Genomic DNA, 16,062 nt, shown 5'->3' with positions numbered 1-16,062 from the left:
TGAATGTGCATGAGCACAGAGGTATTAAAGGGCATGGCATATTCTAGAAATTGCAAGAATTTGAGTCTGGCTAAGTGATAGCATACTACCAGAGACAGATAAAAGATGATACGTCAAGATAATTTGGGGACAGTTTGCAAGGGCCTCATATGCTTGGCATTTTTCTCCTGAAAATATGGAGCTCCACCAATTTGTTAATGTGATAAGATTTGTACTTTAGAAAGACAACTTTTATGGCATTGCAGAATATTGATTGGAGTTCATTCACTAATTCAACAGTATTTATCGAATACTTACCATTTGTCAAGCAAGTGGTAGAGATAAAAAGACCAATAAATCATAGCCCCTGCCCTAGAAAAGTCAGCCTGGTTAGAAGGACAGATATGCAGATGATTACAATTCAACATAATATGTCCTTTATTATAACTATGCCCCAAATACAATGAGAACAGAGAGCAAAGAGTGCCTAAGTTATCTTGAGGAAGTAAGATAACGTTTCAGAAAGTATGTTGACAGTTTAGCTAAGACTTAAAGGAAAAGTAGAACTTTGTCACATGGGCAGAGAAGAAAGACATTGTGGCATAAGGAAAATCTAGAGGTGACTTACATTTTTACAGTGGTATAGTAAAGTGGACCCTGCCCTTTCTTTTCTCCAAAATTACCCAAATACAAAAGGAGAATGAAAAGCAGAATAACCTTATGTCTGAATCACAATGAATGGATAAAGCCTGCCAAGTGCCATAATGATCAAGGAGTGTGGGAAGATGCCTAGAGATGACTAGTTTTCAGACAAAGCAGAGCATACATTCTCAAAGTAATCAGCTCATACTGTGAAATAAACCAATAATCCTTTATTTAGAAAAATGGGAATAGGGTTATAGACTGTTGGTGGAAGCTTCCATGGGCCAGAGGGAGTTCAAGTCTGAATAAGGAAGCATGTACATACATCATCTTTGCAGTAATCATTTTGAGGAATGATAGAGGAGAGGGATTGTATTTTGAGTAGCCATTCAACTTCCAATATTCATTGACTGGAGATAAATAAAAGCTAAAACAATTGTCTCTTTCTGTCGCACAAACACACACACATACACACACGCACACCCCGTGTTGAAAGGATCTTTATTCTGAACCAGGGGAAACTTCTGTTAGTCAGGAACAGTGCATTATCCTGTCCCCTACCTGAACCTATTACTAATAGCTGGTCTAGAAAGAACTAACCTTATTCAAAGATGAGTAATAATCTACATGGAACCAGAACATAATCTATACAAAGGAACTAGAAGAAAAATAAAAAATAGGAAAAACAAATGGCAGTTAAGCACTCGCTAGAGAAATATGACCCACAAGCAGAAAAAAGTTGGAACAAATGATATAGCCATGAAAGGACATAGTATATACATCAGACAGCTCAAAGAGAGTGATAAAGTTATAATCAAACAACATAAAGGGAAATAATGTGAGACAGTGAAGCTCATGAAAATAACAAAAGAGCAAAAAATAATCATGAAAATGAAGAAAACATTGGAAGCAGCAGTAAGGAGAATAGACACTGCCAAAAATACAGTTAAGGCACATGAAGAACAGAACAGAAAAAAGCGAAAGAAATTAATGGGATAAACAAATAGTTTTAAAGAAATAGAAAGTCAAATCTATTTAATGTGGACAAAGTAGATCCCATCTAAGTGCACATGTTATTCCCAAAGACGAGAACCAAACAAAAGTAACAAAAATGTGTGAAGATAAAATTCAAGAAACCATTCTAGAAATTAACTTGAATTTGTATGTTGAAAAAGCACAACATATCCCAGGAAAAGTGTTAAAAGGATGATCATTGAGGCACACACTGGTAAAGTGATGAGACTTCAAGAATCTTTAGCACATCTAGGTAAAACAGGGTGCCCTGAGACTACTTCACAATAAAGTTCAACACTAGTAAATAGTGAATCAGTGCCTACAAAGTCATTGGGGTAAAAAATAGAGCTCAAGAAATGTGAGGCAAGCAAGGTGTCTAGACCACTGAATTTAAGGTAGCACTCAATCTCAGGTACCAACACTACTCTTCACAAAAGAGTTAGTGCCTTCTTGAATTCTGTGCTCTAGGAGCCTTACTTGCCTCTCCCTAATACCAGCCCCAGATACTGGCTACAAAAGTATATAATATTTAATAAATATAAATAAATAATTTATAACTGCAAAGGTAACCATTCGTAGGTAATAGTAGAACTAAAAACAGAATACAAAACTTCCACATTATCAGAAGAAATATGCACACATAATACACACAGCAGAGAAAATATATACCATATCAATTAAGAGAAAAGAAGGCACCACTCTTAGCTCTTAGAGACACCTCTCAGGTCTTTGTCCTATAGCCTTTTCCATCTCAGCAACAGAGAACCTTCTTCACATTGAATCCCTTCTGCTTCCTAATTTCTCTTATAATAAATTTAAACTTCCCTTCCTGGCATTTAAAATGATCCATAATCTGACACCTCTTCATCTCTAATTTAATTTCAACAATGTGAAAATTCTATTATAGTCAGCTCTGTCTCTTTTTGATTTTACCTAGATTGTTCTACTGAGAATAGGCTTGAATCTTTTCTCTACTTAGGCATATCCTACCCCTTCTTCAAAGTGTATCTCATATATGGGGTCATCAGGAGTCTGCTTGTTATGTATTCTAGCCCACACTGACCTTTTCTTAACTCCTGCAGTACTCACATTTCGTTCTATCTCTGTTTTCTTAACTCTGTATACTATCTTTCATTGTTCTTTTTATGTGCGTGTTTGTGCACATATTTTCCTCTCTCCCCATACAGTTTATAGGCTCCTAGACAGTAAGTATGCCTTATACAATCCCACAGGACTTAGCACAATGCTTTGTCTAATGTAGACATGCAGTATATGTAGTTATTCATTGATTTCAGGCAATGAGGCTAGTTGGTAATGTACTTGTTAGTCAAAAGGACCCTTGTTGATGCCTCTTCAAGTCAGACAATAACTGCCTTACCTGTCTATTCTGTAAATACATATCTTTAATGAACTGTTACTAACCTAAATACATTATATGTTAGGCTCTTAGGTCCCTGTTTTGTTTTTGTTTTTTTAATTTTATTGATTTTCTTTTAAACTTTTTTTTTAAAATTAATTCATTTTTGGCTGCATTGGGTCTTTGTTGCTGTGCGCAGGCTTTCTCTAGTTGCGGCAAGCAGGGCCTACTCTTCATTGCGGTGCGCGGGCTTCTCATTGCGGTGGCTTCTCTTGTTGCGGAGCACGGGCTCTAGGCACGCGGACTTCAGTAGTTGTGGCACGTGGGCTCAGTAGTTGTGGCTCACGGGCTCTAGAGCTCAGGCTCAGTAGCTGTGGCGCACGGGCTTAGTTGCTCCACGGCATGTGGGATCCTCCCGGACCAGGGCTCAAACCTGTGTCCCCTGCACTGGCAGGCGGACTCCCAACCACTGCACCACCAGGGAAGCCCCCTGTTTTGTTTTTTTCCCTCTTCCACACTTGTTTCCATATAGGTCTGTTTGGAAACAGAGAGGTACCTCTGATTTTGCTGAGTTAGTTTTTCAGTACATTTTTGCAATAATCCTATGTACTGCAAATACTAGGTGGTGGTGGTTTTGCACTTGAACTGAACTGATGAAGTGATAGGCAGTTAGTTAAGGCTACTGTAGCAGGATGGATATACTTTTCAAGTAAATTGTACTTTTTCTTGTGGTTTCTAGCAAGTCTTATTCTCCTTACAACAAGCATCTGTATTTTTCCTTATTTTCTTGTATAAGTGTGTGTGTATGTATGTGTGTTTGTGCATACATGCATTAGTATCTATATCAGTTGGTACCCTTCAGTTTGAGAGTGACAGATCACCTGATTTAATCTGGCCTAAGGACAAGGTGAATGTTGGACTTCAGGTTTATATTTGTCTTCAGATATGGCTTGATCAGGGCTCAATTTATATCACCAAGATCTAATTTATCTCTGTTTCTTGGCCCAGGTCTACTCTTGGGGTCTTAGCTACATTGTCAGGCTATGTAGTGGTGACAGAAACTTTTCTGGAGCGGGGAGGAAAACCTTCTTCTTTCCCAGAAACTCTAGGAAATGTCTAAGTGCATCTCATTCCCTTTGGTTAGTGGTTAGTCATTTGCCCAACCCTGAACTAATCACCATGGCCAGAGGAGTGAGATTTGCTGATTGTTTAAGCCCATTAAGGGCCTACCTATGGAGCCGAGAATGAGATCAATCTCATCCAAAACATGAGAGTTGTAGAGGGGTAGTTTACAAAAAAATATTTAAGGTACAGTTTCACAAAGAGAAGGTTGAAAAGTACTGGCTAGCAAAAACAACTGCTCATCAACACTGTTTGGCTTAGTTGTTCTTTCTCCTGACCTGTGCTTAATATTGACACTCAGATTGCTACTGAGCCTCTTGTTTTTGAAGAATGTTCTTTGTTTTTTCAACAGCTTTATTGAGATCTAGTTCACATGCCATACAACTCACTGGTTTTCAGTATAGTCACAGTTATATGCAACCATAACCACAGTCAATTTTAGAACATTTTCATTACCACAAAAAGAATCCCCTACCCTTTAGCTATCACACCCCTAACCCTGTATCTCCCAACCCTATGAAACCACTAATCTACTTGCTGTCTCTATAGATTTGCCTATTCTGAACATCTCACAGAAATGAAGTCATGTGCTATGTGGCATTTTGCATCTGGCTTCTTTCTCTTTGTATGCTTTCAAGGTTTGTTCATGGCATAATGTGCATCAGCATGTCGTTCCTTTTAATTGCCAAATAATGGTCCATTGTATGGATACAACACATCTGTTTATCTATTCACCAGTTCTTGGAAATTTTCACAGGGAGTTTACTCTTTTTTCTTTTATGTTTCTATTGTTCCATCTTGCTGAATTTTTTTTATCATCTTGGAGATTCATATGCGTCTATATCATTTTTCCCAGTTGAGAAGCATTTGTTCTCCTGAGAATGAGATAAATGTGGTTTTCCCTCAGAGGAAAATAATCTTCTGGTCATATCTGTGGTCATGAGTAAAGCTTTTCTCTACTCTCTGTGAGATGTAGAGCAGCTCCTAAAACAGTAACTTTCAAACTTTTTTGGCAGTGATCCACTGTAATAAATACATTTTCCATTGCAACCCAGTAAACACATAATATGTATGAATATACTAAAGTTTCACAAAACAGTTCACCAAACACTACATACCAGTGCACTGTGATATCCTATCCTATTCTAGTCTATTCTTTTCTACCCTACCCTACAATATTCTTTTGTTTTAAAGTGCCCTTCATCACCCCATACATTGATTTCACAACCCACTAATGGATCACCACCTGAAGATTCAAAAACACTATCCAGAAAGATACTTTCTCATCTTTCTGAGATAATGGCTAAAGAATGATTTTTTATTGTCTGATACCCATCAAATGTTTGTGGATAATAGAAAGCCCCTATGATGGCAACTCTGTTCTCAACCTACTGACCTTGAGAAGCAAAAGAGTAATTATTGGCATAATTTGTCATGTTGGGAACAATTAGAGTAACTGTGCTATGCATATTATTCCCTTCTCTTAGGAATCAACTTCCCTATTATGACCCATAATATTTCTTTTGTACCAAGAATCTTAAGATTTACCACTTAAACGTTGTTACCATGACAAACTCTTTATGGGACTTCCCATCCGTGTTTTATTTTATTTCATTTTGTTATTTGTCATGTGCACTAAATTTTTTTTTCCTTTTTTTTCGATTGCAGTATAGTTGCTGTACAATATTATATAAGTTACAGGTGTGCAATATAGTGTTTCACAGTTTTTAAAGGTTATACTGCATTTATTGTCATTATAAAAAAAATTGGCTATATTCCCTGTGGTAAACAGTATATCCTTGTAGCTTATTTTTTACATAATAGTTTGTCCCTCATAATACCCTAACCCCGTGTTGCCCTTTACATTCCCATGAACAGTGTACGAGGGTTCTCTTTTCTCAACATCGTCGCCTACATTTGTTATTTGTGATCTTTTTGATGATAGCCATTCTGACAAGTGTGAGGTGATAGGTGATATCTCATTGTAGTTTTGATGTGCATTTCCCTGATGATTAGCAATGTTGAACATCTTTTCATGTGCCCTACCTGTATTTTAAAGGATGTCTTAAGGTGACAAGTTTTCTCTGGAGTGACAAGTCCAAAGGAAACATTAGTAAAATGTTCCCTATGGGAACTAGAATAACCTGAAAGACTACTGAGATTTTTTTTCATATGCCCTGCTTTACTAAATTTGGTTTTAACAGCTTAGGTTCTAGAAGGAAAGATAATTGCCAGTTAGAATTGAAATAGCTGTGAATAAAATGTGTGTCTAGGACACAATATGATAATATATAATAGCAACCTATTTTTTTTAAAACTACAAGTCCTACAACCTTACATAGCACCTCTTCATGGTTCCTAAATAAAAGAGTACTCTTATTCTCTTCCTATAGGACATTATTGCTGAATTTACTCTTTTCCCCTTCCCACACTTCTCCCCAAACACATAAGCTGGGAAAACTGCTCTAAAGTACCTTCCTACCTCGTATACACAAACCTTCCTTTCCCCTTATCTTTATTTCCTATTCCTCCTGCACCACCCCGTCCAGAGTCTTCTTTTCCCTCTTATACTTGTGGCCTTCATTTCCAAAAGAATCCAAAATGTAAAACTGACAGAAAATACAATCTGGATTAGAGGGAAGGGCAGAAACTTCAACTTCCCTTTTTTCTTCTTTACCTATCACCCTGATCTTTCAGAGAACTTAAGTTTTGATTGCAAAATTACTGCAAAATCAAAACTGAGAAGTAACCACACACAGTGAGGGCTGAGGGAATCCTACAATGGAAGAAAGTAAAGATATTAGAACCCTCCAGCATGTTACGTTTTCTTCATTTTATTTATTCAAACTCTATCCTTTTTAAAATCTATATTTCCAGCATGGGTCATCATAACAGCTCCATCAAACATCCAATTTTAGCCTTTTTTGTATTGATTTGTTATTTCTTTGGGTGGAGAATTTCACACATAGCACTGCATTTAAGTAATGCCCAATAATGGCTAGGAAAGATGGTTTTGTATATATATTTTCTAAATGGCAGATAATGCCCAAATAAGGTAAGAAAAAACATAGATGAAAAGTTTAGTATATGCTTCTATAGTCAAGCTTTATCCTGATTTCAGTTAAGAACTATGACTTATAAAGGTAAATACAAGAATGTAAAATATATGAAAGTTGTCAAATGTAAAGTGTATGAAAGTCTCACTTACCTGCGAAATTGCAAACATGCTTTCATTTATTCTTGGGGACTAATGACTTTAAGCCAGAACATCTCAAAATAACACTAATGACAATTACATAGGTTAGATGACTATGAAGTGGACTTGAATTAATGAGTTTTTTTCTTTAGTCATGTTGGCTAATATTCAGTCTTCAAGTATAAAATATTCTTTCCATGTTCATTTCCAAAAAAATCATGTTTAACCCAATTCAATTTTATATTTTTCTCTTATCCTACCAGGCAGACTTTAATGCAGTATAGCTGGACTCGTGTTATCTTTTACTGAATAAGTTTATCCTACTTGCCCAGAGTTAATGCATTTTATTACTTTGAAAGTCATTATTGAAACTTAAACGTGTTTTCCACTATTTTACCTAACAACAGTTGAGAGTATCTATTTAGTTAAAGTGTGTCTTCAGATTTTGAGATTCTTTCTCCAAATAGTATTTACAAAACATTTTCTGTTGTTCTATTGAAATGAGCTTTTTATAATTGGCATTTTGGGGGATATTTTCTCATTTATTAAATGGCTGTTGACAATTGTAAGTAGATCTATGATTCAGTTCATTTATTTACCTCTTTCACCATGCCAGCCTCTAATGATGAAAAGATAATATATTGTACCTGCTCTCCATAAGATTAAGATACAAGCAGAAAAGTATCCTATAATAAGAGTATAATATATGCCATACTTGAGATATGAAGAAAGGAGTAAAGGAATGCAGAGGAGGAAGTAAGTAATTTGGCCAGGAGACAGAATAAAGAGGGATGCAAGGAGCCTTCACTTGAAGGGAAATTCTAGCTGGGCTTTTATAATTGGCATTTCAGTGTTTTTTTGGATCATGAGAATGATACAACATGTACTAGATTTATACTCTGCTGAATTTTTGGTTTGGACTGAAATCTACTTTTTTGATAGAAAAAATATTCACCTGAAATAATCTGCCTGTATGTTTTAATAGATAACTCCTCTGAAACCCGAACTTACTTCATACTTCCTTGACCTTCTTCAGGCCAGTGATCGTTGCCTGCACTCCTCATCAGCAAGTCACTTCCACTGCTTCCACTCCTTTCCTCTCATTAAATCACCTCTGGTATCATCAAGAATTCTAGGCCCTCACAACTCCCTAGCTACCTATCTACCATTCAGATCTTTTCATGCTTTCTTTCTTACTAATACCCAGCGCATTCTTACCGTGAACTCATTGACATCCTTGTATTGCACCATTTTGCCAGTCCTCAACGTTGATCATTTTCACTTGATGTTTTCTTTCTTCCTTCTCCCATTGTGCTGACAACTGTCAAAGAAAATCGCATGCCTGATTGATTGGTGCCACTTCAAATTCATAATATCAAACCTTAGCCAAGTCTTTAAGACTACCCCTTGTCTTTATTTTTATCCCTAAGTCAGCTTCCTTTCTAAGCACCCCATTCTTACTGCTCTGTTGCCATCTTCTTTGAACTACTTGCTTTACTCACACCCTCACAGACAGCAGAAAATCTTGCTTCCTGTCTCAACTTCCTATCACCCCACCTTTAACATTCCTGTATTTATACTCAGTCTCACCAGAAATTTCACAGTCAGAAGTAGCCTTCCCCCTTTTCAATGTCAATTCCCATTCTGTGTTTTCAATCCTGTACATTCTTCACTTCCTTTGGAGCTTAAACCTTTACTTCTCTCTCACTTGTATTATTAATTTCTCCGTTACCTTGTAAATACTTCTTCCTTTACCAGTAAGCCCTCAGTCTTCATGGATTACTCCTTAATTTTTTCAGGTCTTTACCTAATGATAACCTGCTTCGTGAGTCCTTATCTGACCATGTAATCTAAAATGACAACTTTGGATTCCTTACCCATACATGTACACCCTATCCCCCCTCTCTGTTTTAATTTTGCCTTTAGCCCTTGTCACCATCTAACATACTTTAACTTGTCTTATCATTTATATCTGCTTTCCCCACTAGAATATAAGTCCATAGGGCAGGGATTTTTGTCTGAATCCTTATCAGCTATAACAATGTTTGGCACATAGTAGGAGAAAAATAAGTTTATTGAATCAAATGAATAAAATAAACTGTAATTTGACTTCTATTTCCACTATTCTATTAGTCATAAAGATCATCACTAACATTTTGGCCAAATCCTCATTTTAGTTCTCATCCTACTTAAACTTTCCATAGAAATTAGTACTATTATCCAATTGTTCCCTTGGGAAAAATGATTTCTCTAGGTTCTCCAAAATTTTTAGACTCCATTGATGTCACTTCATCATCCTGCTCAAGGTCAAGTGGAAGAATAGTGAGATGCATATTGGGATAGGCAAATTTGAACTTGATTATGGGTTTCCTGAATATCATGAATTTATTTTTGTATTGGGTATGTGTGTGCCTAGGCACATGCATGCCACTTAGATACAAGATATATTTTGCCCTATTATCTGTCCTTTTCTATCCATTCTCATCCTAAAATGACCAGATCTAAACCAAAAGTTTTCTGGAGTCCTCAGAGAATCTATCTGGTTATCCTCTTGCATTATCCTGTAATATTCAACGCTGTCCTTCTGGAGTCTACTCCATTCATTTTGACCTCAGTCTCTGATCTCAGGGTCCAAGTTATACATTGCACTGATTCTGAAGGGAAAGCAGAAAGATGAGAGGTCATAAATGGGATAAAATGTGGATCACAGAGATCATTTTCTTGATGTGGCAACAATTTTCAGCTGGTAAGGTGAAGAGGCAATAAAAGCAGCAGTGCATATAGTCTGCAGTTTGAACCGCAAATTTGAGCCATAGCATTGGATGTCCCTTTTGCTTTCTGGTTGTCTCCTTATTCAGAAGTCTATGTTAATTAAACTTTGCTCTCCTAGTGTTTGAATGCCAATTCTCAGTGCCTGCGGTAAGAAAATCACAACCTATAAAATCAGTCAAAATGCACATTCTAGAAGAGTAATCACAATTGATAATGGTATTTCCTAACATCCTTTTGCCCTTAGTATTCCTGATATTTTCTGTACTGTTTTTTTCTAATTATTATCTGTGGAGATTAGTGGTTTGCCCTTTGCTTTCTGGCATGGCACACTATACAAATGCTTTGTGGTAGGACTTTAATTTGTTCATGATGACACTCTTTCTGCCTTTGCCCATGGGAAAAATAAAATTGAGTCATTCTTCCTCTGGCCTTTTTCAGCAACATATCCTGTCAGTATGATGTTTATCTCAACTTGCCTATTGATGATTACATTGATTGTGTCATATTCTGATATGCAGCTCTATGCTTCTGGCTTTTTAGTTTTGTAGGGTTTACTTCCTTTAAAAGGAAGTCCATGTGAACTTAAAAAGTCACTGATCTCCTGATACTAAGGAACAGAACTACCCTTGACATGGGTTATCAACCACTACGCTATTTGGTGTAACTCAAAGAGGAAATTATGTGAATGGCAGAATACATAAAGCTGTGTGGTATTGTAGCCAAGTTCTACTGTTAATAACTCTTACTGAGTTTTTATTTTAAATCACTGGAAAATGTAACATATTTGAGGGGAAAGAAGTAGCATTTGATCTACTATTTGGGTGGATTGTCAGACTACCATCTTGTTTTTTAATCACTGATTTTGAATGTATTATCTGAAAGTGAAGTGAGTTTTTTAAACGTTGGGTCATTTGTTGATTTTTCTTTTTTTTTTTTTAGTCATGTTAAACACAGATTTGGGGTATGAATCCTGGCTTAGCTACTTACTAGCTGTGCCACCTTGGCCAAATTTTGTAACCCTTTAAAGCCACAGCATCCTTATGTGTGGCCACTTCATAGGAGTCATGTGAGGATGTTGTAAGATAAGGGATGTAAATGCATAGGATAGTGCCTAACATACAGAAAGTGATTTATAAAGTTTGCATGTATGCACTCATTAATGATTCAGTGAGAGGGAGTTGGTAGACAAATTAGCTGATTGAGTGCATTCTCTTGTCTTCTACTCCTTACTGTGGCATCAGACAGATTGTAAAACAACGTAATTGTATTAGTTTCCTATTGCTGTGTAACAAATGAGCACAAACTTAAGGACTTAAAACAACAAACATTTATTATCTCACAATTGCAATGAGTCAGGAGTCTGGGCACACTCAAATGAATTATCTGCGTGTGGTTTTACCAGGCTGAAATCATGATGTTAGCTGAGACTGATATCTCATCTGAGGACCCTCTTCTGAGCTCATGTGGTTGTTGGCAGAATTAAATTCCTGTGGTTGTAGGACTGACTTTCCTATTTTCTTGCTGGCTATAAGCCAGGGATCACTCTCAAGATACCAGAGGCTACTCTAGAGTCCTCGCCACATGGCCCCCTTGTTGGTATGCAAATGCAGGAGTTCCCCAGGTAAAATCTGAAATGCCCCTATACATGGAGGGCAAGGAGAGACTGAAGAAAGACGCAGACCACTCCAGATTGGTAGGTAGCAGTTTTAATAAGCAAGGGAACTTACACACAAGGTTTGTCTTGGGTGGCTGCAAGATGAGTAAATCTCTGCACCAGCTCGTCAGAATCTTAAAAGTTTACATAGAGGCCTTAACTGGGTTTGGTCACTTATACCATCCAGATGGTCTCCACAACGTTTTACTTTCTCAAGGCTGCTTCTTTGAAAGAACTCCTACTGTGGGAACTGTGGGCAGAACGTACAATCCAAGGGCAGGGGAGGGGATGAGGAGCCTCTGATTGCCCAGGTTCAGCTCAAGGGTTAACTGGTGGTCATGTCTTTTCGATGACCTCCTCCAACACCGCCTCCATAGGCCCATTCACAGCATGGCAGCTTCTTCAAAGACAGCATCAGAGAGAGAGAGAGAAAGAGAGAGAGACTCTCTATTATATGCTGGTAAAATGAGTCTTACATGTCTAAGTGGTAATATAATTAGGGGAGTGATATTCCATCACCTTTGCCATATTCTGTTGGTTAGAAGCAAGTCATAGGCTGTGCCTACACTTAAAGGAGGGGGTTATATAAGGGCATGAACATGGGGGACATTCTAGAGTCCATGAGCCACAGTACTCAAAGAAGTACAGTAAGTCCCTACATACGAATGAGTTCCATTCCAAGAGCGAGTTCGTAAGTCTAATTTGTTTGTAAGTCCAACAAAGTTAGCCTGGGTACCCAACTAACACAACTAACATGACTATATATTACTGTACTGTAATAGGTTTATAATACTTTTCACACAAATAATACATAAAAAACAAACACAAAAAATAAAGAAAACATTTTTAATCTTACAGTACAGTACCTTGAAAAGTACAGTAGTACCAGCTACATCACCACTGCTTTTACGCTTGCTTCCAGACATCCTGAGCTTGAAATAAAGATACTGTACTCTATACAGTATTGTACAGTAAAGTACACAAAAACACAACCACTTGTAGAGGATGCACACATGTGACAATGTACGCCAGACACATGAACTAACTTACGTGATTGGACATGCAAACGCACGTTCGCATCTTTGAAATTTGGCAACTTGAAGGTTCGTGTGTGGGGGATTTACTGTAATAGATATATCACTGGCCTAAAACCTAACAGAAATAATGGGTGTGTCCCTTAATAATTCTTTAATCTGCCTGATGAGAACTATTATCAAATGCCTCTCATTTCTTTTCTCTGAGTGTATGACTTTTGAAACTAATGTTTCGGAGATTATTGCAGTATCATTTTACTGTAAAAATATTAGTTACACAATTAATACAGCATTATATGCTTATTGCAAAAATGAAACAAACCATACAAAAGTATAAAGCTGAAAAGTCCTTTATTTTCCAACCCACCCTGTCTTAACCCATCCCCCTATCCAGAGGTACTCAGTGATAATAGTTTGGGAGGTATCCTTCTGTAATATTTTCAAAACCTAAATAGGATCATGCTATATGTGTTTTATGACTGGCTTCTTCCCTTTCTTAACAATGTACATTGGAGATCCTTTTATGTCAGTATATATAGATCTATCTCTGCTGCTTGATATTCCTTTATATGTAGGGGCAATTAGGCCATTTCTAATTTTTTACTTACATGAGCAACACTACAGTGAATTCCATGTGCATACATATTTGTGCAGCTGCATAATTATCCTTTAGGAAGTGGAATTGATGAGTCAAAGGGTATACACATTTAATATCTTGATAGGAAAATAAATCAAAGATATCTGATATATGTATAGTGCTAAAATGTCCTCCCCAAAGTCCACATATGTTTACAGTCTTACCAACAGTGTGTACACGAGAGTACCCATTCTTTTTCAGAGAATGGCCTTTTCTAAAATCAGTAACATGTTACATTTTAGCAACTCCATAGGGAGAGCAGTAGAAGTCGATGAGCATAGGCATGAGTAGGAGTGGGAAAGCACTGGAAATGATGGGCAAGGTTAGTGCCCTTTTGGCTGGCCACAAAAAACTTAAGTATACTAATAGTGTTTGAAAATGACTTTCAGGGCTGTATTATATCAAGAGATGCTATCTCTTGTGGTATATAAAATTAGAGTACTCATTCTAATTCAGCCCACATTATGTACACATACCTACATAGACGGGGAGAGAGGAGGAGGAGGGAAAGAGAATGAGAATGGCTCATTTAGAGAGTGAACATTTTGGGAGTATAAAAAATATCATGGAATGTTGGTAACGCATGTTATTAACTCAACAGCTCTGAGTCCTTCTTCAAAGCCATTTCCAAATCACCTATGATTACATGATTAGAGAGCTCTTAAAACAAGTAAAATAGTTCTGTAAACTAGGTTATCTCTCAGAGTACTAAAAAGCCTGTTGAGAGCTATCATGTAAAAATGTCACAATACATAACCCCCCAAAAAGAAATACAGTGGCCTTCATAATATATAATAATGCCAAAAGATACACTGTAGGATGGTATTTCTGGGGCTGCATGGAGATTTTTCAATTTGCTGATTACAAAGCCTACTCAGAATACCAAGGCTCATTCCAAACCATTGTGGCTTGTTGAGACCCACATTTCTTATTCAGTCTTCTGAAAGTAATTATGAATGCTGCAGAGATACTCAATTTTATCCAATTTCTAGACAACTCCATTCCGATAGTTACTCCAATTTAGTTTTTCTGTTTTGAATGAGAATGTATAGGAGGAATACAACAAGCAAATAAACCTTCTTTCTCCATGCTTTCTGTTTTGCACACACACACTTTTAATTAATTTTATGTCGACAATTTGTGGATCGATCATGTAAAGTGGTAATCTTGGCTTAGTCCAATTTGTTTAATTACCCTGAATTACATGTCCAATCTGGAAGTTACAGACACACTACACTGCCAACGCTGAAAGTTGCTGATTAGAGGACAGCATTGGTGAAATGTTTTGAGAGATTTGAAGATATTTTTAATACAGGCAATTTTTAAAGGAGTGATTAAACAAGATTTATACCATTTCTTAAGTTTAGAAATAATGATTATTTCCAATATATTCTAATTTCTCAAAATATGTTAAAGTGAAGCCCTAGTTTTGAATTATGCACTGCAAAAGATAAACAGTCAATGTGTCTAGGAAATGCTGCTTACCATATCCTTCTCTTGGTAATTGATGATACCTATCGGCATATTAAAGACTCTGAGACGTCCTGTAATTAAGAAACCTGTTAAACATGTGTTTAACACAAAGTTTCCCAAATTTATTTGTATTGAGAACTTTTTTCTCTTGAAACACCCATGAACATTCCCATACAATAGGAAATGCTGATTTAAGAGATATCATTACTAGTATTAGAATTATTTAGCTGTAAAATATTTATTTCAACATTTACCATGCTAGTTTCATGTCATTCCTTTTGATGCATTTGATGAAAATTTTCATTCCTTTTAAAAATACAAATATATCTCAAAATAATAAGATAATACATTTGGCTGGCAAATTGATGGCAGCTTTTGTTTATAAAACTCATCATAAAAGCCTTATTGATTAAGATTGTTGAATTAACCATGCAATGGGGAAGAAGGTGATTCTGGATAACCACACCCCTCATTTCAAAAGATTATTTGATTCATGTTTAATAAAAAACACAGCCCACAGAAGACAGCATTTGATAAACCCTCATCTTTGAACTTATTTTTCCTGTTACCATTGTAGACTTTACTTGTGAAAGATAATCTAAGGGCACCTCGGGAATTTGATAAAGAAGGGCTGCTGGGTCACCTTCGTCCAAGTGATGAACTGATAACTGTGATTGAAAATTGTAGTCAACTTAAAACAAAACAAAATAAAGAAGGAAATTACTGTCAAATGGAAGTGTAGCTTTGAAGCCGAACCATTATAAATTGTATTGATGGGGAGCCTGTACCTGAGCCACAGTGAATCACTTCACTTGGATTATATTTAATAGCAATTGGAAATATTCTTATTCCTTATGCTTTTATCGTATGGCACTTTTTTTTTGGTTCAGCTCAGAAAGTCAAGTTTATCAGGAAATAAATTTTCAGTGTTTCATACATTGTCTTTAAAGAAACAGTGGTCACCACCTGCCGCTTGACACCCACTGAAGTCGTTTTTCTTCCCAATCAAAAGAAGCAGGTCAGCAATTTCCTAGCAGGACGAAAGTACTAAAGCTTCCTTTTTCCCCTGCACTATATCATGGGCAAGGCTTACACCTAGTCTGATTTGGGGCATATATCTTCCTAACCTCCCTCCAACTACCCTGCTCCCCCCAAGAAGAAAAAAAAAAAGTATTTATACAA

The 16,062-nt window shown here is 36.7% G+C and overlaps 1 protein-coding gene across 1 annotated transcript in view; it reads left to right on the top strand.

The window, feature by feature from the left end:
* TENM1 (teneurin transmembrane protein 1) overlaps nucleotides 1–16,062 on the top strand; it is a 569,033-nt gene that overhangs the window by 102,889 nt on the left and 450,082 nt on the right. The gene's annotated exons all lie outside the window — the stretch shown is intronic.

The sequence above is a fragment of the Balaenoptera physalus genome (genome assembly GCF_965194825.1).
Source record: "Balaenoptera physalus genome assembly, chromosome: X".
In the NCBI taxonomy this organism is placed as follows: Eukaryota; Metazoa; Chordata; class Mammalia; order Artiodactyla; family Balaenopteridae; genus Balaenoptera; species Balaenoptera physalus.
This window is presented reverse-complemented; position numbering and strand designations above follow the sequence as displayed.